This window comes from Equus quagga, chromosome 7 (genome assembly GCF_021613505.1).
Source record: "Equus quagga isolate Etosha38 chromosome 7, UCLA_HA_Equagga_1.0, whole genome shotgun sequence".
Taxonomy (NCBI): Eukaryota; Metazoa; Chordata; class Mammalia; order Perissodactyla; family Equidae; genus Equus; species Equus quagga.
Window position 1 is genome coordinate 77,802,399 of NC_060273.1, and position 24,453 is coordinate 77,826,851.

Below are 24,453 nucleotides of genomic sequence, written 5' to 3' on the forward strand. Positions count from 1 at the left end.
CAACAGAGGTAGAGACTGAAATGATGCTGCTACAAGCCAAAGAATGCCAAGGACTGCTGGCAACCACCAGAAGCTAGGAAGAGACAAAGAAGGATCCCCTCTAGAGCCTTCAGAGGGAAGAGGGCCCTGCTGACACCTTGATTTTGGACTTCTAGCCTTTAGAACTGTGAGAGAATAAATTTCTGTTTTCTAAAGCCACCCAGTTATGGTAATTTGTTACAGCAGCCCTGGGAAACTAAAACACAGAGTAAAGCAAGTTGTGGCTTCAAATGTGCTTCAATAAATGGGCTTCCCCTCTCGCTCTTCTGCCACCTTCATAAGAATATTTTCTGGATAGCCCACTCATCCAAGGATGAAGATGGAACAGCACTGGATACAACCTGTGTACTGAAACCAAGAATACCTGATCTCAGCCTAAATCTGCTGACTCCAAGATACATCAGTGAGAATTAATGTTGTTTTGAGCTACTAAGTTTTGAGGTGTTTTGTTGCACTGCATTATGTGACAATAGCTGGAAGATACAATATGTAAACATTTTACTTTGTTATGAGTTAGTTGCAGACATTATGAGATATCATCCCTAAATATCTCAATATGTACCTCTTATGAACAGGAGTATTCTCCCACATAACTTCAAATACAGTTATTACACTCAGAAAATTTAACATGAATACAATACTATTACCTAATATGTATTCCATATTTTAATTTCCCCAGTTGTTCCAATAATGTCCTTTGTGGGTATTTTTTAAAATCCAGGATACAATCAAAGATTGTAAATTGCATTTAATTGTCATGTTTTTCTGGTTTCATTTAAATTAGAACAGTTTAAAGAAAACATTTATTAATGACTGATTTTTTTTCATAACACTGCCATTTTTAACGAGTCATTTTACAGCATATCCCTCAATTTGGAATTTTTTTTTAATTGAGTTCATAATAATTTACATCAATGTGAGATTTCAGTTGTACATTATTTCTTGACTGTCACCACATAAGTGCACCCCTTCACCCCCTGTGCCCACCCCACAACTTCCTTGCCCTGGTAACAGCTGAATTGTTTTCTTTGTCCATGTGTTTGTTTATATTCCACATATGAGTGAAATAATCTGGTGTTTGTCTCTCTCAGACTGGCTTATTTCACTTAGCATAATTCCCTCCAGGTCCTTCCATGTTATTGCAAATGGGATGAATTTGTCTTTTTTATGGCTGAGTAGTATTCCATTGTATATATATACCACATCTTTATCCAATTATCAGTCGATGGGCACTTGGATTGTTTCCATGTCTTAGCTATTGTGAATAGTGCTGCAATGAACATAGGGGTGCATATGCTACTTTGGACTGTTGATTTCAAATTGTTTAGGTAGATACCCAGTAGTGGGATAGCTGGATTGTATGGTAGTTCTATTTTTAGTTTTTTGAGGAATCTCCACACTGTTTTCCATAGTGGCTGTGCCAGTTTGCATTCCCACCAGCAGTGTATGAGGGTTCTCTTCTCTCTACACCCTCTCCAACATTTGTTATTTTTAGTCTTAGTGATTATAGCTATTTTAACAGGCGTAAAGTGGTATCTTAGTGTAGTTTTGATTTGCATTTCCCTGATGATTAGTGATGTTGAACATCTTTTCATGTGTTTATTGGCCATCTGTATAGCTTCTTTGGAAAAATGTCTGTTCATATCCTCTGTCCATTTTTTGATCAGGTTGTTAATTTTTTTATTGTTCAATTGTGTGAGTTCTTTATATATTATGGAGATTAACCCCTTGTCAAATATATGATTTGCAAATATTTTCTTCCACTTGGTGGGCTGTGTCTTTGTTTTGATTCTAGTTTCTTTTGCCTTGCAGAAGCTCTTTAATCTGATGAAGTCCCATTTGTTTATTTTTTCTTTTGTTTCTCTTGTCTGAGAAGACATGGTATTCAAAAAGATCCTTTTAATTTTGATGTCAAAGAGTATACCACCGATATTATTTTCCAGGAGTTTTATGGTTTCAAGACTTATCTTCAAGTCTGATCCATTTTGAGTTTCTTTTTGTGTATGGCATGAGAGAATGGTCTACTTTCATTCTTTTGCAAGTGGTTATCCAGTTTTTCCAACACCGTTTATTGAAGAGACTATCTTTTCTCCATTGTATGTTCTTGGCACCTTTGTTGAAGATTAGCTGTCCATAAATGTGTGGTTTTATTTCTTGGATTTCAGTTTTGTTCCATTGATCTGTGTGTCTCTTTTTCTACCAGTACCATGCTGTTTTGATCACTATGGCTTTTAGGACATTTTGAAGTCAGGGATTGTGATACCTCCAGCTTTGTTCTCTTTTCTCAGGATTGCCTTAGCAATTCAGGGTCTTTGGTTGTCCCATATGAATTTTAGGATTCTTTACTCTGTTTCCGTGAAGAATGTCTTTGGGATTCTGATTGGGATTGCATTGAATCTGTAGATTGCTTTGGGTAGTATGGACATTTTAACTATGTTTATTCTTACAATCCACGAGCAAGGAATCTCTTTCCATCTCTTTATGTCATCATCTATTTCTTTCAGTAATGTCTTATAGTTTTCATTATATAAGTCCTTCACTTTCTTGGTTAAATTTTTTCCTAGATACTTTATTCTTTTAGTTGTATTGCAAATGGGATGGTATTCTTGAGTTCTCTTTCTGTAAGTTCGTTATTGGAGTGTAGAAAGGCAACTGATTTTTGTAAGTTGATTCTGTACCCTGTAACTTTACTGTAGTTGTTAATTATTTCTATTAGTTTTCTGATGGATTTTTGGGGGTTTTCTTTATATAAGATCATGTCGTCTGCAAGCAGCAAGAGTTTCACTTCTTCAATCCCTATTTGGATTCCTTTTATTCCTATCTCTTGCATAATTGCTCTGGCCAAAACCTCTAGTACTATGTTGAGTAAGAGTCATAATAGTGGGCATCCTTGTCTTGTTCCTGTTCTCAGGGGTTGGTGTTCAGTTTTTGCTCATTGAGTATGATGTTGGCTGTGGGTTTGTCGTATATGGCCTTTATTACATTGAGGTAATTTCCTTCTATCCCCATTTTGTTAAGAGGTTTTATCATAAATGGCTGTTGGATCTTGTCAAATGCTTTCTCTGCATCTATTGAAATGATCATGTGGTTTTTATTTCTCAATTTGTTGATATGGCGTATCATGTTGATTGATTTGCGGATGTTGAACCATGCCTGTGTCCCTGGTATAAATCCCACTTGATCATGATGTATGATCCTTTTGATGTATTGCTGAATTCAGGTTGCTAACATTTTGTTGAGGATCTTTGCATCTGTGTTCATTAGCGATATTGGCTTGTAATTTTCCTTTTTTTGTGTTGTCCTCTCAGGCTTTGGTATCAGAGTGATTTTGGCCTCATAGAATGTGTTAGGAAGTGTTCCATCTTCCCTAATTTTTTGGAATAGCTTGAGAAGGATAGGTAGTAAACCCTCTCTGAAAGTTTGGTTAAATTCCCTAGGTAAGCCGTCTGGTCCTGGAGTTTTATTCTTTGGGATGCTTTTGATTACTGTTTCAATCTCTTTACTTGTGATTGGTCTATTCAGATTGTCTCTTTCTTCTTGACTCAGCTTTGGGAGGTTGTAAGAGTCTAAGAATTTATCCATTTCCTCTAGATTGTCCATTTTGTTGGCATACAGTTTTTCATAGTATTCTCTTTGAATTTTCATTGTGTCCTGATTAGATTCAGATGAAATATTTTGACACCAATACCACAGAGCTGATGTTGTATCCTTTTGAATGCGTTACATCAGGAGGCATATAATGTAATTTTATCCCATTATTGGTGATATTAAGTTTGATTATTTGGTTATAAAATAATGTGCATCAAATTGCTCAATTGGATTTCATAATTAATTAGTTACCTGTGGGGAGATGCTTCAAAAGTATGTGAATATGCTGTTTCCAAAACAGTTTTATTACTCAGTATTTTCCAACATCCATGAATAACGCTTGCCTGAATTAATGCATACTTGTACTTATATCTTATGAGTATGCGTTGTGTGTGTATATATACATGTAATCACGGAACTTATACTTTGAATTTATTTACATAGGTTTCTTCCTTTGCCTCCCCCAATTTACATTTGTACTAGCCTGTACCAAAGTGATAATCTTTAGCTCCCAACACCATCAATATACTTACTGATTATCTAAATCTTAAATATATATGATACTTTTACTATAAGACCCAGTAACCATGTTTATTGGTATTTACCCAAAGAAATTTAAAGCTTATATCCACACAAAACCCTTTATTCTGATGTTTATAGCAGCTTTATTCATAACTGCCAAAACTTGTAGGCAACAAGACGTCCTTCAGTAGGTGAATGGATAAATAAACTGTGGTACATCCAGACAATGGATTATTCATTATTAGTCATTATTTTATTTATTATTCACCATGAAAAAGAAATGAGCTATCAAGCCATAAAAAGACATGGAGGAAACTTAAGAGAATACTGCTAAGTGAAAGAAGCCAGTCTGAAAGGCTATATACTGTATGATTCCAACCATATGAGATTTTAGAAACGGCAAAACTATGGAGACAGTGAAAAGACCAGTGGTTTCCAGAGTCTTAGGGGAGAGAAGATGAATAAGTAGACCACAGAGGATTTTTTAAAATAGATTTGATTTTTTAGAGCAGTTTTAGATTCACAGCAATATTGAGCAGAAAGTACAAAGATTTCCCATATATCCTCTGCCCCTACACATGCATAGCCTCCCCCATTATCAATATTCCCCACTAGAGTGGTACTTTTGTTACAATTGATTAACCCACGTTGACATATCATTGTCACCCAAAGTCCACGGTTTACATTAGGGTTCAATGGGTTTGGCAAATTTGTAATGACATGTATTCACCATTATAGCATCATATAGAATAGTTTCACTTCCCCAAAAATCCTCTGTGCTCCACCTCGTCATCCCTCCACCCTACTCCCAACCTCCCGCAGCTGCTGATCTTTCTACTGTCTCCATAGTTTTGCCTTTTCTAGAATGTTATATAGTTGGAATCACACAGTATGTAGCTTTTTTAGATTGGCTTCTTTCACTTAGTAATATGCATTTAAGTTTCCTCCATGTCTTTTTATGGCTCGACAGCTCATTTCTTTTTTTTTTTTTAAGTTTTTCTTTGATGTTGGTTTGTATTTTTTATTACTGTAAGTTCTATTTGATTCTTGTTTTTTTTTTTTTGAGGAAGATTAGCCCTGAGCTAACATCTGCTGCCAATACTCCTCTTTTTGCTGAGGAAGACTGGCCCTGAGCTAATATCCATGCCCATCTTCCTCTGTTTTGTATGTGGGATGCCTACCACAGCATGGCTTGCCAAGCGGTGCCATGTCTGCACCCGGGATCCGAACCAGCGAACCCTGGGCCACTGAAGCAGAACGTGCACTCTTAACTGCTGTGCCACTGGGCCGGCCCCAGCTCATTTCTTTTTAGTGCTAGATAATATTCCATTATCTGGATATACCACAGTTTATTTTATCCATCTACATACTAAAGGACATCTTGGTTGTATTCCAAGTTTTGGCAATAATGAATAAAGCTGCTAGAAACATCCATATGCAGGTTTTTGTGTGGACATATTTTCAGCTCCTTTGGGTAAATACTAAGGAACATGATTGCTGGATCATGTGGTAAGAGTATGTTTAGTTTTGTGAGAAACTGCCAAACCACCTTCCGAAGTGGCTGTACCATTTTACATTCCACCAGCAATGAATGAGAGTTCCTGTTTTTCTACCTCCTCACCAGCTTTTGGTGTTGTCAGTGTTCTGGATTTTGGCCGTTCTAATAGGTGTGTATGTCATTGTTTTAATTTGCACTTCCCTGATAACATATGATGTGGAGCATTTTTTCATATGCTTGCTTGCCATCTGTATATATTCTTTGGTGAAGTGTTTGTTAAAGTCTTTGGCTCATTTTTTAATTGAGTTATTTGTTTTTCTGTTGTTGAGTTTTAAGAGTTCTTTGTACATTTTGGATAATGGTCCTTTATAGGATATGTCTTTTACAAATATTTTCTCCCAGTCTGTGGCTTGTGTTTTTATTCTCTTGACAGTGTCTTTTGTGAAAGAGAAATTTTTAATTTTAATTCATTTTAATTTAATTTAGTTTAACGAATTCCAGCTTATCAATTACTTCTTTCATGGAGTGCGCCTTTGGTGTTGTATCTAAAAAGTCATCTCCACACTCATGGTCATCTACATTTTATTCTATGTTATCTTCTAGGAGTTTTATAATTTTGTACTTACATTTAGGTCTGTGATCCATTTTGAGTTAGTTTTTGTGAAAGGTGTAAGGTTTATATCTAGATTAATATTTTTTTCATGTGAATGTCCAGTTGTTCCATTTGTTGAAAAGACTGTTTTTCCTATTGTGATGCCTTTGCTCCTTTGTCAAACGTCAGTTGATTATATTTATGTGGGTCTATTTTTGGGTTCTCTATTCTGTTCCACTGATCTATTTGTCTAGTCTTTTGTCAATACCACACTGTCTTGATTACTGTAGCTTTATGTTAAATATTGAAGTCAGGCAGTGTCAGTCCTCCGACTTTGTTCTTCTCCTTCAATGTTGGGTTAACTATTCTGGGTTGTATGCCTCTCCACATAAACTTAGAAACATCCACAAAACAACCTCCTGAATTTTGTCTGGGATTGCATTGAATCCATAGTCAAGTTGGGAAGAACTGACATCTTGACAGTACTGAGTCTTCTTATCTATGAACATGGAATATCTTTCCATTTATCTCGTTTTTTAATTTCTTTCATTAGAGTTTTATACTTTTCCTCATATAGATTTTGTGCATATTTTTCTTTGACTTATACCTAAGTATTTTATTTTTGGAGGGTGCTAGTGTAAGTGGCTTTGTGTTTTTAATTTTAAATTCCACGTATTCACTGCTGGTACATAAGAAAGTGATTGGAATTTGTATTTCAATCTTGTATCCTGCAACCTTGCTATAATCACTTATTCAGGAGTTTTTTGTCAATTCATTTGAATTTTCTACATAGATTATCATGTCACCTGCAAACAACAGTTTTATTTCTTCCTTCTCAATCAATATACCTCTTATTTCCTTTTCTCATCTTATTGCATAATTAGGACTTCCAGTACAATGTTTAGAAGCAGTGGTGAGAAGGAACATCTTTGCTTTGTTCTCAATCTTATTGGGAAAGCCACAGAGGATATTTAGGGTAGGAAACTATTCTGTATGACACTATAATAGTGGATACACGTCATCATACATTTGTCAAAATCCATAGAACGTACAACACCAAGAGTTAATCCTAATATAAACTATGGAGTTTGGGAGATAATGATGTGTCTCTGTTGGTTCATCTCTTGTAACAAGTGCACTACTCTGGTGCAAGACGCTCATGGTGAGGGAGGCTGTGCATGTGTAGGGGCAGGGAAAATATGGGAACTCTCTGTACTTTTGGTTCAATTTTGCTGTAAATATAAACTCCTCTAAAAAATGAAGTATATTTAAAAATATATGAACAAAATAATTTTGTAATTATTACACTATTACCTGAGTACCAGTTTTTTTGTTTGTTTGAAAACCTACTCAGGCTATCCAAAGAAATATAATTAATTTCATATTGGATAATAAAATTTTTTACCCCATGTTCTGTCCTATAAAACTCTATATTTCCTGTTTAAAAAATTAGTTTAGATTAAAATATATTCTAATGTTTATGTAAAAAGTGTCATTTATGTTTATTTACCTTTACATCAAAAGTTTAAACGTTTCTAAAATTGTTCTGCTGAGAATTTTTTCACTATTTTCAACTTTTTTCAGAAAAAATACCCTAACTAGAATATTGAAGAATCTCCCCATTTGCTGTTTTTATTATTATATCCAAACTTCAAGTAGCCTTACAGTTTAATGTTTGTGATATTTATTGTTATAGTCATATTTATAAGCAGATTAATATCTAGACTTCCCTCTAATTTTCTTTCATATATACTCCTTAATTCTGATAAAAGCTGTCTTTTTAGGAGCAGATGTCTTTTAAAACATTGAGGTCACATCTGCAGTTTTAGACTTTACTACTATTTTAGAATTCTATTCTTCCATTGAGTCTTTTTATGCATTTGAGGTTTCTTATTTGTTTTGGCAGCAACAGGAGGCTTTGGGGTCTAGAAGTCTTTCTTAGCTGAATTTATGGCAGCTGCTTTTGATCCACCATCTGTTGCTTTAAATGACAATGCCTCCTATTGTTCACCATGTGCTCATGCATATAATGTTTCTGTCTTCCACAGTAACATAAGGAGCCATAGTATAAACCCATACCATTAATAGGTGAGATTTATATTACACTCTTATTTTAGACAGATGGCATGCGTGCTCTTATTCATGATCATTTGTTTTCTACATTGATCTTAGTAGCATAGGTTATAGGTGTCTTTCCATAAAATCTGACAAGTGTTTGGGAAACTTTCTAATTTAATCAAATGGAGCATAGGTTAGAGAGGTCATTCTTCTCCTCATTAAATTCTGACTTATTCCTCCCTTTTGTTATTGAAGACAATTCAAGTAACAACCCCAAATTCACTACCCAAATTTTTATTGACATTAACATTTTGAAAACAATGTTTTATACCTTAAAACAGAAATGAAAACCATATTTTTGGAGTTAAGATTCATAGAAGGGTAGATGAGAAATGTCTATAAAAGTACTCAATATTAGCTGGGTTGGCTGACAAAACCAAGTGTGCTTCCTGGATAGGCCTATTTTTTTGAGATTTACTAGCTTATTTGTTTGTGAAAGAAATTAATTTTACTCTAAATTTGTTAGAATTGATTTTACACTGTAACCATATATCTGTATGGCAAATAAGACTAGCTATATAGCAGTCGTTTGCTTCAAAAGATGGGAAGAGTGATATTAAACTAATTAGGAAGAAGAGGTTACATGGTCAGTTGGACACAGAAATTTGATGATCAGTTGGAATTTTGACTTCATAGCTTCTAAAAAAAATGTACCCACCTTTTCATAGTATTTTTATAAAAATAACATTTGAATGAGGCATTTCATTATCTCTTTCTCTTATTTTTTCTCATTATCTATCAAAGAATCGCTACACACTCAGTGACCTAAGGGGCTCCCCATATGAAGTTGAATGTAAACATTTCTTAGTAGCTGAATCGTCATTGTGTAAAAGTATGCAGTGTAAAACACTGTAAAAATACACAAAGTAAAAATAATAAGCATACCATAAACTTCCTATATTTTCAGCTCTCTGATAGCTTAAATACTAGGCCTGGAAGAAAGTGAAAAGAAACCACAGTTTTCCTCCTAGAATTCCTATTACCTCTTACCACATCTAAATATAATTACATTTGTTTCCTTCCAGAAGCTGAAATCAGAGCAGTACTCTCAGCTAAGCTTCCTTAAGGTATTTGACTAACAAGATAGAGCTTCAACAGAGCATTTCCTTTAGTAAAATGTACCCTGTGAATATTTTACTAAATATTTCCAAATGCCTATATATACAAATACTTTTCAAATACCTATCTGATAACAAGATGTGTTGGGAGAAATGTTTGGGAAATTCAAACATATTTGTAAATTTTTTCTTAGGTAGAAGTGAAAGATCACTCTGGAAATTCTCAATTCTCCTATACCTCTCTACGGCTTTTAAAAATAGGCAGATCTCTCAAAAACCACTTCCTGAGGTCCAAGATCCCAAACCCCTGCAATTTGTTTCTTTAGCGTTTAGGGTCTCAATTCACAGTCCCTTTTGAACTTTATCAAAAGTATTTTCCTTCTCTACCACCAGGTGGCAGATGGATCTACTTTTTGGAACACTACCCCGACCCCGCCCTACCGGAAGTTGTCATGTAATGGAAACCTCTCTGGCCACGCCTAGAGTTCAGCACCCTGGACGCGGACAGCGACACCGCCCAGTTTAGTCCCATGACTCGCTGCAGAGATTTTCACCTGACAAAGGAACCCGCCAATCCCAGCTGGTTCCAAGGGCCGCGTGACTGACTAATTTACAATACCACATATGGAGGGGGGTAAGATCCCTTGATTTGGGACATTTATACCGGCAGGGGAACCAACTGATATTAAATAATGTCCCATATTCCAAAATTCCGATTTTTTTCTCTCTCGCTATCCGCCGGGTTCTAAGTGCATTCTGGTAAATGCTGTCTTGCCGTGCGAGAGACGTTAGATTATCCAACTTTGGTATATTGGTTTATTCCGAGTGCGTAAGACAGTAAAGGCGGTACAAAAGTCTGTGTGAGTTATGGCGGCCAATATCTCGTCTTGCACAAAGCTGCCTGTCAGCTTTCCCAAGAAACCAGCATGGAGACATGCTTTTTCTGCATTGTTTTCCAATTAGTCTCAAAAACATAAACAGCAGCTATCTTTGTTAACATGAAATTACTATTTTAGGCTAAGAGACTGATTGGACTGAAGCTAAAGTGTTCTCTAGAAATGATGGTTTAGGTGTTATTTTTCCAGTTACCTAGCAACAAATTAGACAAAAAGAACACGTTTGTGAGTTTTAATTCGCCTTTTAGAAAGGCAAAATCCCAAGGGCAAATGAAAATGGGCTCAGAACAGCTGGGGCTTAGAATCGGAGTCTAATCAAATCTCAGTGCTGGGGCAGCAGGTAGGACTAAAAGGGAACAAGTGCCTATTTATGATGGACAATTAAGCTAAATAAACCGAGTTTAAGCTGTAATTTATCCGTGTTACACGGATTGCTTTCTCTCTCCTGCTTTGTTTTGGTGGCGATAATTCAGATCTTTAACCAGCAGAGGGCGAGTCAACTGCATTTTTCGCCCCTAAGACACTCCCTTCTCCTCCCCCCTCCCCCCCCCCCCCCCCCACCCCCGTCCCTTGCCCTGGGGAAACTAATTTATTAGGCTTTTCAAATATAGACCAGCCGAGGAAGGTGTGGCGGAAGGAGAGCAGCACGCAGAACTTGACAGAATGCCCGCTCTGTCAGCTTTACATCTGTAGCTGCTCTGTGTCTCCTTGCTTGGGGCTGCGGAGGGGATTGCAGTGGTTGTTTGGGGTGGGGGGCGGGGGGGAGTAGGGAGGGATGAAAAGCAGCCCCACCCCCAAGGAACCATGGATATTTGGGATCACTCGCTCCAGAGAATTGAGAGGGCCAGAGGTAGTGTAGTTAAACGACGAATTTAGCTTCTGAAGGTTCAAAGGAGAAAAGAAGCAGTTTACTTCTCAGGACCAATAGCTCAGTATGCTGGAACATCAACAAAAAAGGCTCTGCTCTGGTTCTGCTACTCCAGGAACAAAAATGGGAGCGTAGGGTAGGGAAAGGAGAAGATGAGAGGAAAGACTAAGAGTCTGGCTGAGTCATCTTTAAAACAGAACAAGCAAAGCAAGCAACTCAGAGGGAGAGACAATGAGACAAAGCCTTCCAGAATGCAGGGGAGAGCAATAAAACCTGCTGTACAAAGTTAATTTATCGTTGGGTGGAGCCCTCCGCATTCTCCACAGGCTTACCATTTGCTCCAGAGGAGGGTTTTACCTTGTATTGTAAGATTTTGCAGAATCTCCTTGGGCAGGCAGCCAGAAATCCCATTAATTGGGCATGCCCTTTCTCCTCCACGTTTTTATGTTTAGACTTCATCTAACTCGGTTTCAAACTAGTAAATTTAATTTTTTCTGGAGGCCATTAAATTAAGTTTTATGCAACATTGCATTTTTTCTCCAATCATTAAATTTCTCTAAAGGTTGTGTTTAAAGGACACCATTTTATTAATAAATTCAATTCATGAGAGAGTATGATACTCCAGGTTGGTTGTGGGGAGGACAAGAGTAAGGTGTCTTAAGAGGATAGATCAACACTTTCAGAAAGAATGATTTGGTTCACAGTTTCAGGATTAATCTTACAGATAAATTGTATTTTGTTAGTGTTGTGTTGCACACCTGTTTCTGTAGCATTCTATCTGTACATAAGCATTAGCAAAATATACTTTCTATCCATATGCCAAACTTCATTCATGTTGCACCAAGATCCAAACAAGTGCTTAAAATTGGCTAACATAATCTCCCCCAAGGAAGTCAAAATTATCTTTAAAAAACTGAAGTAGTAAGTCAGTGAACAAGCGCTTAATAAAAGAGAATGTCCAAATAGCTAATGAGCATATGAAAAGTTTTCAACATCAACTGTTAAAGAAATGGAATTTTAAACTACAATGAAATGCCTTTACCCACCCAACACAATGGCTTAATTAATTAATAATAAAAGCTGACATTTTCAAGTGTTGGAATGAATGAGGCAACTTCAACTACCGCTCACTGCTGGTGGAGTGTAAATTGGTACAATCACTCTGGAAGACTCTCTGGCAACGTTTACTAAAGTTCAATATACGCATGCCCTATGACTCAGTAATTGCACTCTTTGGTATATACCCAATAGAAATGGTTACATGTGCAGACAAAAAGACACCTACAAGAATGCTCATCATAGCTCAAACTTGGAAGCAATCCAAATGTACCTCAACAGTACAATGGATAAACATATTGTTATTGCCATATACAGACATACATACAGCGATGACATTTTTTTAAAAACTACTACTACATGCAACAATATGTACAAATCTCACAAACATAATGTTCAGCAGAAAAAAATCAAAAACAAAAGAAAACATTTTGTATGATTCTATTGATATAAAGCTCAATAACTGGAAAAACTACTCTAAGATGATAAAAGTCAGAATAGCGGTTACCTTTAGTGGAGATAAAGACTAGAAGGAGGGAGGCTTCAGGGATATTGGTAATATTCTATTTCTTGATCTGGATGTTGGTTACAAAGATATGTTCACTCTGTAAAAACCTATTGAGCTATACATTATGATTTGTACATGTTAATTATGTTACACTGCAAAAAAAAGGTGTACTTTCAAAAAGACACAAGACAGATCATTTCATATCCATGTTTAAAACCGTTGAATGTCTTCCCAACCCACTGAGAGCACAATCTAACTTCCTTAATATAGCGTAAAAGGCCCTGTATAAACTAATCCTGCCTAAATTTCCAGTCTCTTATTAACCACTCTCTCCCTTCATCATCACACTTGGCTTACTCTGACCTTTCATCAGTTTCTGGAACATATCAATTTCCTTTCAATCTTGTGGCCCTTGGGCTTGCTGTTTCGCTATCAAGGGCATTATCACCAGCTCTTCAAGACGTGCTCCCTCTAATCTTTCAACTCTCAGATTAACAACACCTTTTTAGAGAAGCTTTCTTTGACTCACCTACCTAAAGTCCCTGTGTCATTTTTCTATTTGCTGCTGTAAATTACCACAAACTTAGTGGCTTTAAACAGCACAAATTTATTATCTTAGACTTAGAGTTCAGAAGTCTGAAATGGGTCTCACAGGACTAAAATCAAGGTATCGGCAGGAGTGCTTTCCTTCTGGAGTCTCTGGAGGTAAATCCATTCCCGTGCCTTTTCCAGCTTTTAGAGGCTGTGTAAGCTTCTGGGCTTGTGGCCCCTTCTTCCATCTTCAAAGTCAGCAGTGTAGCATCTTCTAATCTCTCTCTGACTCTGACACCCTCTCTTCTGCCTCTTTTCTCCACGTATGTGATAATGTTGGGTCCACTCATACAATCCAGGATAATCTCCTGGTCTCAGGGTCAGCTGATTAGAAACATTAATTCCCTTTATTACGTAACATAACCTATTCACAAGTTCTGACGACTAGAACGTGGATTCTTTGAGAGGGCTATCTGCCTACCACGGTTCCCACTTTTTTCTAGCAAAGCATCATGTTTATTTCCTTAAGAGCACTAATCACAATTTTTAGTCATTTTATAAAGTTGTTTACTTGTTCATTGTCTAACTGTTCCCACTTGAATGTAAATTCTTTGAGAGCACAGACCCTGTCTGTCTTGTTCTCTGCTGTTTCCCCAGTGCTCAACATAATGTCTGGCACACTGTGGGAATTCAATAAGTATTAGTGGAAAGAATAAATAAATGATTATGAGTTTAGGTCTACGTTTTGACAATTAACAGCTCTGTTTGGTTTTTATATTTCCCTCTCATATAAAAATATATGTTGTGTCTTGGCAGGAGGGGAATTTCTGGAGGGATTGCAGTATAGATTTCTCAAGCTCTCTATCATACTAACACTAAAAAATCGTGCCTATAGATAGAGGCCCACATATGTCACATATATATCTTCATCTTTTTATTGTATTTAAATGGATAGTTTAAAAGTTACTTCCTCCTGGAAAATAGCATATCACAGGGCTCACGCTGCTGAAGAAAAGATAATCTAGGATGAGGAGTTGGAATTCTTTGTTGCAGTCATGTGAGAAAAAATATGGTGCATGGGGCTCTAAATATGATCCTAGGATGTAGCTACAAAGATAGGTATCATGAGATAGTCATTGTTCATCCCTGTTTTACCAGATTTTAATATCAGATATCAAATATTTTTTAAATACTTGATGATTCATTCATTTAACCAGCAAATATTTATTGATCATCTATTAAGTGTCAGGCACTCCTCTAGGCTCTGGGTACACGGTATGAATAATACAAAGTCGTTCCCTTTAGGGAGCCTACAAATTGATTCATAATATTATGTGAGGTGTGGCAAGTGTTATAAAGAAGAAAGGTGATGATGAGAAACCAGTACAGGGTTTTGAACAGAGATTTGATTTATATTGTAAAAAGATAAGTCTGGTTGTTGTATGGTTGGATGGAGGGAGACCACTTAGAAGGCCATTGCAGTAATAAGGGCAAAAGATAATGGTAGTTTGAACTAGGGTGATAATGCTGGAGTTAATAAAAATTGGTTGGATTTGTGACATATTTTAAAGATAAAACTGACATGATTTGATGATGGATTTAATGTGGAATGTTAAATAATAGAAGAAAGAATGACCCTCAGTTTATTTGGGGTATCTTGGTGATTGGTGGTGCCATTTACTGCTATGGGGAAAGTTGGGGTTAGTTTTGGGATGGAAAATGAAGAATTTTGGACATGTTAAGTTTGAAATGCTTGTTGAACATCTAAGTTATGTTGATTGGACAATTGGATATTTGGGTCTGAGGACTTTTGGGAGATATCATATCTAGAAATACGAATTTTACACTAAATATTAGGAAAACTATAATTAAAGCAATGAAACTGGAATGAGATCATCTAGACAATTCACGTAGGCAGAGAAAAGGGCCAGTCCTAGGGCACATCAGCATTTAGAGGTCTAAACAGCAGGAGAAGCCAGCAAAGGAGACTAAGGGGGAAGTGGTCAGTGTAGTAGGAGGAAACCTAGGAGAGAATGTACCTTGAAAGTCATGTGTAGAAACTCTGTCAATGAGGAGGAAAGAAAAACTTCTGAGAGTTTAATTAAGATGAAACTTGAGATGGAAAAATGGAGGTCCCTTGTGACCTTGACAGGGCAGACTCAATGAAGTGATAAAATAAAAACCTGATATAATGTGACAATCCATTATGAAAATGTTATGCAGCTTGGATTCCTTTTAAATAATGCTGCTTGAAGTAGAGATTATACGAATTGCCAAGATTGGTGGTCTCATATACACATAATAAATTAGTTAACCTTTAAATTTGCAGTTCCTCGATATCAGATCCAAGTATATAGATTGCTTCACTGTAATGGCGGCTGCCTGAAGGAAATACTGAGGCAGTTTCTCCATAGCTCTGAAGATACTATTTTATTTTCTGCGTATGATTTCCAACAATAGGAATCATAATTTTAAATTCTTCTCCTCTTCTGAAGTAGTTACAGATACCTACTCTGTGCCTCAGAATAGAAAAATAAGCTTCCTTCGTGGACAGCTGTTTGTTGAATTTCCTGTTTTATCTAAACTAGTGGCTTTCAAAGCATTTTCCAAGACCTCTATTTACTTGCAAACTAGTTCTGTGTATTACTTGTGTTTATATCATGATGAGGCTGTTTCCAGTAATTGCCATCAGGATCGCTAGACCTCCTAATCTTGCAAATTGTCCACTCCACGGAGCTCTTAACTCATTCACATGGGCCCAGTTAAGGAGTTTTAGAATGCAACCACTAATAACCTATGTCAGCTTTTTTTCACAGAAGTGTTAAATCGAGGGACTTGTCTTCTAAAGATTGTTTCCTTTCACCTAACACTCAATGAGCACTATAGTCATTCAGTTACTAAATATTATTAAGCACCTTCTATGAGTTGGTCTGTCCCAGGGTCAGAAAATATGATGTTGAATGAGATGGACAACATCCCAACCTCACAAAACTTGGATCCTAACAAGTAAGATAGGCAATTTATTTATTTTATAAGCCTTTTTTCTTTTTCTTTCCTCTAAAGATTGGCACCTGGGCTAACAACTGTGGCCAATCTTTTTTTTTTTTTCCCTGCTTCATCTCCCCAGTACACAGTTGTATATCTTAGTTGCATGTCCTTCTAGTTGTGGGATGTGGGATGCCGCCTCAATGTGGCCTGACGAGCAGTGCCATGTCCGCGCCCGCGATCCGACCCCGGGGCCGCTCGCAGCGGAGCACGAGAACTTAACCACCTGGCCACGGAGCCGGGCCCCGTAAGGTAGGCAATTTAATTGTTACAACGAATACGTTCTAGACGACCATAAGAAAAATATAAGATAATAGAACTCAAAATTGCAAGTGAAGGATGGAAGGTTAGGAAAGGCTGGGCTTTGAACGGTGAGGAATTATTCACGCACAGAGGAAGGGAACTGATGAGTTAGTAATAGGGAAAATTACAAACACAGGTTTAGAGGCAACGGAAGAATGAAAAGATAGTGCATTTGAAGAATACTATGAAAAAGAGAATAAACTTTATCATTATTTTTCTCTCCTTTAGGGTGACCTGTCTCAATATTTCTTAGTGACTTTCAGACAACCTTAAAATATGAATTATTATTATTAATTAATGTCAAATTTTATTTTTAACTTTAAAAGGTATTTATTTTTATACAGTAGTCAATATTCATTAGTTAATATGTAATAGCTAATACAGCTAAGCACTATAAATTTTATTAATTTTTTTCTTTTCATTTATTTGTTTATTTTCGGATGTATATCATAACATATTTCGAATTCTGTGTAGAGTACATCATGTTCACCACCCAAAAACTAATTATAGTTATTAATATTTTTGAAATTCTTTCCAGATAATTTTAGGAATATTTTAAAAGTATTACTCTCTAACTCTCCCAAGATTGCCTAACCAACCCAATTGTTCATTAACCCCCTCTCATGAGGCTCTGGGGAAGACTTGTACATATTAGGTGCTTCCCCTTATCCCAATTCCACAATAAGAGTCATGATAAATACAACAATTTAGTAATAAATATGTATTCAATGATGCCTCATTTCTGACATGCTCTGAGTATGACACTGAAAGAAATGCAATTTATTTCTAACATTTAATAAACCCAAGATAACACACAATTGATGATTCATCCTCTTATTATTTCTGTGTGGAAGAGGTGTGGAAGAGGTAAATGAAAATGGGTGATTAGATGTTATGTGGAGAGTTAAAATTGTAATTTTTCTGTCTGAGAAACTGAAGAGATACCTAGTATAGCTTTCATTTGACATATAAAGAAACTGAGGCCCAGAGAAATGGGGTGTTTTAACTGCAAGTCAGCAACACAATTGTCCTGGAAGTCAGATTACAACTCCAAGTCTAGCACTGTTCTCATTAGGAAGATTATCCTTGCCCCTCATAAAAGTACTTTTGATCTTTAAAAGTTTGAGGGCCATTGCTTAGAAATCCATTTATTTAGTCAATTAACCAGTATTTATAAACAGCCTATGATATTTTAGGATTGTTCTACGTGCTGGAATGCAGCAGTGAATAAATAGACAAAAATCTCTGCCCTCTGGGAACCCAGAGAGATAATCAGACAACTGATACAACTTCACCCTGGGGACATTTATAGAACTGTATACATCTGAACTTCGTGTGTGTGTGTGTGTGATCTGTTTAAAGTGGGGTTTATTGAGATATAACTTCCATGCAGTAAAATTCACACTTTTAAGCTGTATGGTTTGATGAGTTTTGACAAACATACATAGTCATTTAACTACCACCAAAATCAAGATATAGAATATTTCCATTGCCCCAAAATATTCTCTCATGCCCCTTTGTATTCAATCCTTCACCCTACCCACAGCCTTGGTAACCACTGATCTGATTTCTGTCCCTATATAAAGAGAATCACATATCTGTAGCCTTCTGCACCTAGCATCTTTCATTTAGCCTAATGCTTTGAAATTCATCCACGTTATTGTATGTGTCAGTAGTTAGTTCCTATCCATTTTGTCTCCGGTGTTTGGTAATTGAGCTTTGGTTTCCACATCCTCACTTAGGACCTCACAAGGACCAGGTGAAAAAGATTTACAATCAGCCAAGGTGGAAGGTCTAATAAGAGCTTCTCCCCCATCAAGACAAGACTTGGAAAGGGAATACACCTCAGTGTCAAGTGAACTAGATATAACTTCCACACCTGGGACTGCAATAAAAACTACCTGAAACACTATTCCTGAGCCTGGCAGTAGGTGCAGGGGGGCGGAGGGTAGGAATCACCACTAAGAGTTGGGAACCACTTCTAACACTCATGTAGTTTTGTAGTTTGTATGCACTGGACCTGGATAGGTCAGGGCGGGGGGAGGGGACAAGGAAACCTCAAGTTGAGAATATAACTTTATATTGATATCAAACTAGTAGTGACCCTGGAACTGGGAAGATGTAAATACAAATTACCCCTAGAATAACCCACCTTTATTCTAGGCTTCAAATAATTTCCAAATGCAGAATTTCGGGGAAAGTGAACATAAAATAAATAAACATACAAGGGAACAAGATACCAGAGTGAGAACCAGCAGAAATAAAAACAGCTGAAGCAGACATGGATTGACTTCAGATAATGGAATTATCCGACACAAAATATAAAATTACTAGATCTAACATATTTAAAGAAATAAAAGAGTTTGAAAATAAATGGAGGAACAAAAGACCATGAAGAATGAGCAAGTATATTTGAGCAAAGAACAAATAGAACTTCTAGAAATGTAAAGTTGTAATAAATGAAAGTTTAAAACTCTATGAGGAGTTTTAAGAATGTATCAGACAGAGATGAAAAAGGATAATACACTGGAAGACAGACAGAATGTAACAGAGAAAAGAGGTGGAGATTATGAAAAAGAGTTTAAGAGACACGAGAATAGAGTGAAAGGATATGTATAGATCTAATTGGAGTCCCAGAAGGATAAAAGAGAAGGGATGAAAGAAATATTTAAAGAGATAATTAAGTAGACTTGTCCATAAAACCAAGCCACAAATTCAAAAAGCCAAGTGAATCTCATATAGGATAAATGCAAATAAACAAACGCATACATACATCATAGGGAAATTACAGAATACTTAAGATGAAAAGATTATTTTAAAATAGGTATAAAAGATGGATTTCTTTTAAAGTAATGGCAGAGAACTAACTTTCCAGCAGCAGAAATAGAAGCCAGAAGGGGCCAGCTCCATGGTTAAGTTTGCACCCTCCACCCCGGATGCCACAGGTTCGCAGGCTGGGATCCCGGGCGCAGACCTAGCACTGCTCACCAAGCCACACCATGGCGGCATCCCACATAAAACGGAGGAAGATGGGCACAGATGTTAACTCAGCGAAAATCTTCCTCAAGCAAAAAGAGGAAGATTGGCAACAGATGTCAGCTCAGGGCCAATCTTCCTCACACAAAAAAAAAGAATTTGTGCTTGGAAATGTTAAATTTGAGCTGCCTATTAGACGGCCATATAGAGATGTTGAGTAGGCAACTGAATATACAAGACTGGAGTTCAAGAGTTGAAACTTAGGATAAAATTGGGAAGTAATCAGTGAATAGATGGTTTAGAAGCCTATGGAACTGGATGAGAAAACCAAGGAAGTGAGAGGAGATAAAAGAGATAAGAGGTATGAGATTCAGTCCTTGTAGTACTCCAACATTAAGAGGTTGTGGTGATGATGAGGAACTAATCAAGTAGACTGAGGAGAACTAGTGATACAGGAGAAAAACTAGTAATTTGTAAAAACCATGTAAAGAAAGTATTTCAAGGAATAAAAGGAGATTAACTATGGTCAACGCTGCAGAAAGGTCAAGTAAAATGAAAACTGAGAATTGAAAATAGCATTTTAGTGGAATTGTCATGGTGAGAGCAGCAGAGTGGGCTCAAGTGAGACTGGAACATTTACTTAGTATGTTTATTGTTGCCAGTGGTATTGGTGGTATAATTCTGAAACTATTTTGTGTATATTGTAAGATTAAAAAAATGAGCAAATATGTAAGTGCTGCTTAGAACCAGGGTTTTCAGTGAAGGAGAAGAGAAATGTAAGGAAGAACCCAATGTCAGTGGATTTTAATTGGAAGTATTAGAATAAACTCAAGAATTCAAGTCCACTGAAGGAGCCCAGAAACACAGACATCTCACAGCAATGAACACATATATCACCTAGATTTTGGTGTCTAAGTACTGTCTCCCACTAAAAGAACCAGAGCACCTTAGAGAAAGACCCGCTTTCAGGTCTGTGGCAAGAAAAGAATAAATTAAATCTGAAGCATCACATATTTCTAGAAACCAAGGAATACTCAAAGAATGCAGAAGTTATGTCATCAAAAGGACACAGAGCTTTCTTGAAAGGGATATCACTGGCCAAACTGAAGAGATATTGAATGCCAAAAATAATAATAATGAGGATGTATTACGATACCTTGAATAAAAATAAATCTATTTTCCCAAACTGATTCTCAAAAGAGAGAGAAAAGGGAATAGGGGAAACTCTTCCATTCTCCTCCCACCCCTAGAAACCAGCTAATAAATGAGGAAGGAATGATAGAATTAGAAAATTAATATTTGGTAACTCCAAACATAATAGATGTTATCAGTGAACAACATAAAATGACGTTAAAACCGTCGGGTAAAATCATTTAGGGAGCAGATAATCCAAGTTCGCAAAGTATCATCCCGCAAATTACCTACTAATTTCAAAGGGAAATTTTATCTCTACAAAAGAGAGATGTGGCATCACTCCCTCGACCAAGTAGTCAAACTTAACATTACCAATCATGGGACAACCCGATACCACATACCTCCTGATAAGATGCAATATATATGTAGGGGTACTGTATACACACCTATATAGTATTCTTGCCAAAAAAGTGTTTAACGTCAATCTAATCATGAGAGGACATTTTGGGGACAACTGATGAAATTTGAATGTGGATGATATATAAGGTAGAATCATTGAAATAATATTTATTTCCTTATTTGTGAAAATATCATCATGATTATGTAGGAGAATGTCCTTATTCTTAGGAGATGCATGCTGCGTTATTTAGCAGAGATGTGTCACATTGTTTGAAACTTATATTCAAATGGTTCACAGAGAGGGAGGGAGAGAATAAGAGGGAAGGTGGGAGAGAGAGAGAAGCAAATTTGGCCAAATGTTACAAAATGGTGAATCTTGTTAGAAGGAATATGGATGTTTGTTTTAATAATTTGTCAACTTTTATATAGGTCTGACTTTTAAAAAAATAAATCTGAGCCATTGCAACTATCTCTTCAGACCAAGTACTAATTTCTAAAATGAATAACAGTGGTTTCTAATGGAGGCAGTTGAATCTATGGCCAAGTAGGTGTGAGTACTAATTGTTTAAATGTAATTACTTTAAAACTGGGAAAAAGGAGAGATTAGGTGAGGAACTGGAGATGGTATGTATAGGGAACTCTTTCCAGAATTTTTTTTTAAAAGAGGAGAGAAAAGAGCAGTGGCTGGAAGGAAAAATTAGGTCAATAAATGGTTATTTTAAGATGTGAGAAATAACAATAAGCTTGTATACTGTTGGGAAAGACCCTGTAGAAATGAGAAAGTTGATAATACAGGGGTGGTAGAGAGCAGTGTCTTTGAATACATGACATGGGAGGAGATTTGAGCACAAGTAGAAGGCTGGCCTTAGCTGGAATCATAGACCTTTCACCTAATAGTCACAGAACATAAGCAGGATATAAGGGAACAAAGACAGGTCAGAGAGTCAATGTGGTGAGAGCTTGTGGACACACTCCTCAGACTGATTCATGTATCCATGAGTAAAGAAGTGAGATGCTCTACTGACGGAGAAGATGAGGGTGTGTTGAATCAAGGTTGGAGAAAGATCAGACTATGAAGTAGTCATGAAAAAATGGATGAGGATGGTAGGGCAAATGGGCTAGGAAAATACAATATGATTGCAAGATAGCATTCAGGCTTTTTGAAATTTTTAATCACAAATATAAAGTGAACATCTAGAAATGTTGTGATATTTTCTCCTGCCACTTTAATCTGTGTGAATACAGGCCTGATATAGGCAAAGTTTTGGGTTTATAAAGGGTAAGGAATTTTATGTGAGTATATTAAAGCTAGAAAAGGTCAGGGAGTTAAGAGTGTATAAAATGGAATGATTGTAATATTGGCCACAGACTTTTAGCTGGATAAGGATAAGTAAGGACAAGAGGGTGGTAGACATGATGAAAAGATGGTAAAACTGATGGATTTTATGTATTGGAGTGGTTGAAATTATTTTTGAAGTTAGGGTCCTAGAGTGAGGGAGCTGGAAAAATTGGAGAGGAGAGTCAAACAGTATGATGTGTGAAATTGATTTTAGGGACGTGTTCCAGGTATCGATAACAGGAAGTCTATATCTGACTTTGGATGGGAATAAGTGGCTGAAGTGGGTAAAGTATTGGCTAACTGGAGGAGAGAAGATCAAGGACTCTGGAGACTAGGCTATTAGAAGAAACATCTATGTAGATATTGAAATTACCAAGAATTATGACTGGAATAGCACTGGAGAAGATGATGAAGAACCAGCAGTTGAAATCTTTAAGAAATGAGGATGAGTGTCATGGAGTCAGTAGGTGACCGCCACAAGGAGAGGTAGTAGGTAGTAACATTTGATGAGGTAAGATTCCAAGCTGAACGTTGTTAGACAGAATAAAGGTAGAGTGATCTTGAAGTGGCAATGAGGGGCAAGGAAGAGAATTACCTATTTTTAGGCCCAGTAGTACTATGGCCAAGGAGAAATCACAGCTACTTTTTGAGGAAAATAAATGGAAGTAATGTCTTCAGGGAGAGCCTGATTTTAGTTAATAAGAAGGTGAATTTTCAGAAAAGAGGTCGAGGATATAGGAGTTTTTCTTGACTAACCAAAGGGCACAGTGGAAGGGTTTCAGGAGTTGAGGAGGGTGGAAATAGTATGAGAAAAAAAAGTCCACAGAACAACATGAAAGTTACTCTGGGGGAAAGGAGATAATGGAGGAGTTCTGAACTTTTTTTTCTTTTTTGAGGAAAACTAGCCTTAAGCTAACATCTGCTACCAATCCTCCTGTTTTTGCTGAGGAAGACTGGCCCTGAGCTAACCTCTGTGCCCATCTTCCTCTATTTTATGTGGGACACCTGCCACAGCATGGCTTGACAAGCAATATAGGTCTGAGCCTGGGATCTGAACCGGCAAACTCTGGGCCACTGAAGCAGGACGCTGCGCCGCCAGGTCAGCCCTGAGAGTTCTGAACTTTAGAAAACTGATACACAGTGTGAAGTTAATTCTGATTGTCCCAGTAGCAGATAGTGTTGGTAAGGCTATGACTTGGGGGTGAAGGATGGGGATCTTGTCAAAAAACATTCAGTATTCTGGGGCTCTCACTTACCTAAAACTGATGTCTTTCTTTAATCAGAGGGCCACATAGAGACGCCTTTTGACCCCTGCCAATGCAGGTTTGGAGGCCAGAGACAAGGGCCAGGGCCATCTGGCAGGAGAGTTTCCTTCTGCTGTGTTGGATATTATCCATAGTGGGAGGAATCAAGGTTCTGGCTTTCCACCCTTTTGAAGATAAATCTACTCCCGGAGCCCATGCTTCTCAGGAGATCAGAACACTGGGACAATAGTTGTGCTGCCAGAGCTGCCAATTCTTCTCACCTGGGACAGTGGCTTGTGAGAACCAGAGGGCAGCAAGGATGTCTAAAAAGCAGCACTGAGCTGTAGTATTCCTGTTTTCCCTGTGGCTAGGATGGGCACGCGAGGTTTGGAAAGTTCATTTAAAGCCTCCAGATGATTTTTTTTTTTAAGTTTAAAAGTTGGCTACTTTCTATCACCAAGATCAGAAACACAATGGCCTAATCAGTAACTGTGGGCTTTCTGAAACATCCTAATATTTAAGAGGAAATTAAAAGTAAGTCTTGCTTGCTATCGATGTTAAAAATCACAAATAAACACACATACTGAGTCACTGTAATAATTCTCTAGTCTTAGTTCACTGAATCTCTGCAGATTCAATTTGGCATCAAATAACAGCCCATTCTTCTCTGCCACAGTTGGTCGTTGGAGCTGATGAGGAGACAGATAGCACCTTAGCTACAGAGAAGAAGAAAGAAGTG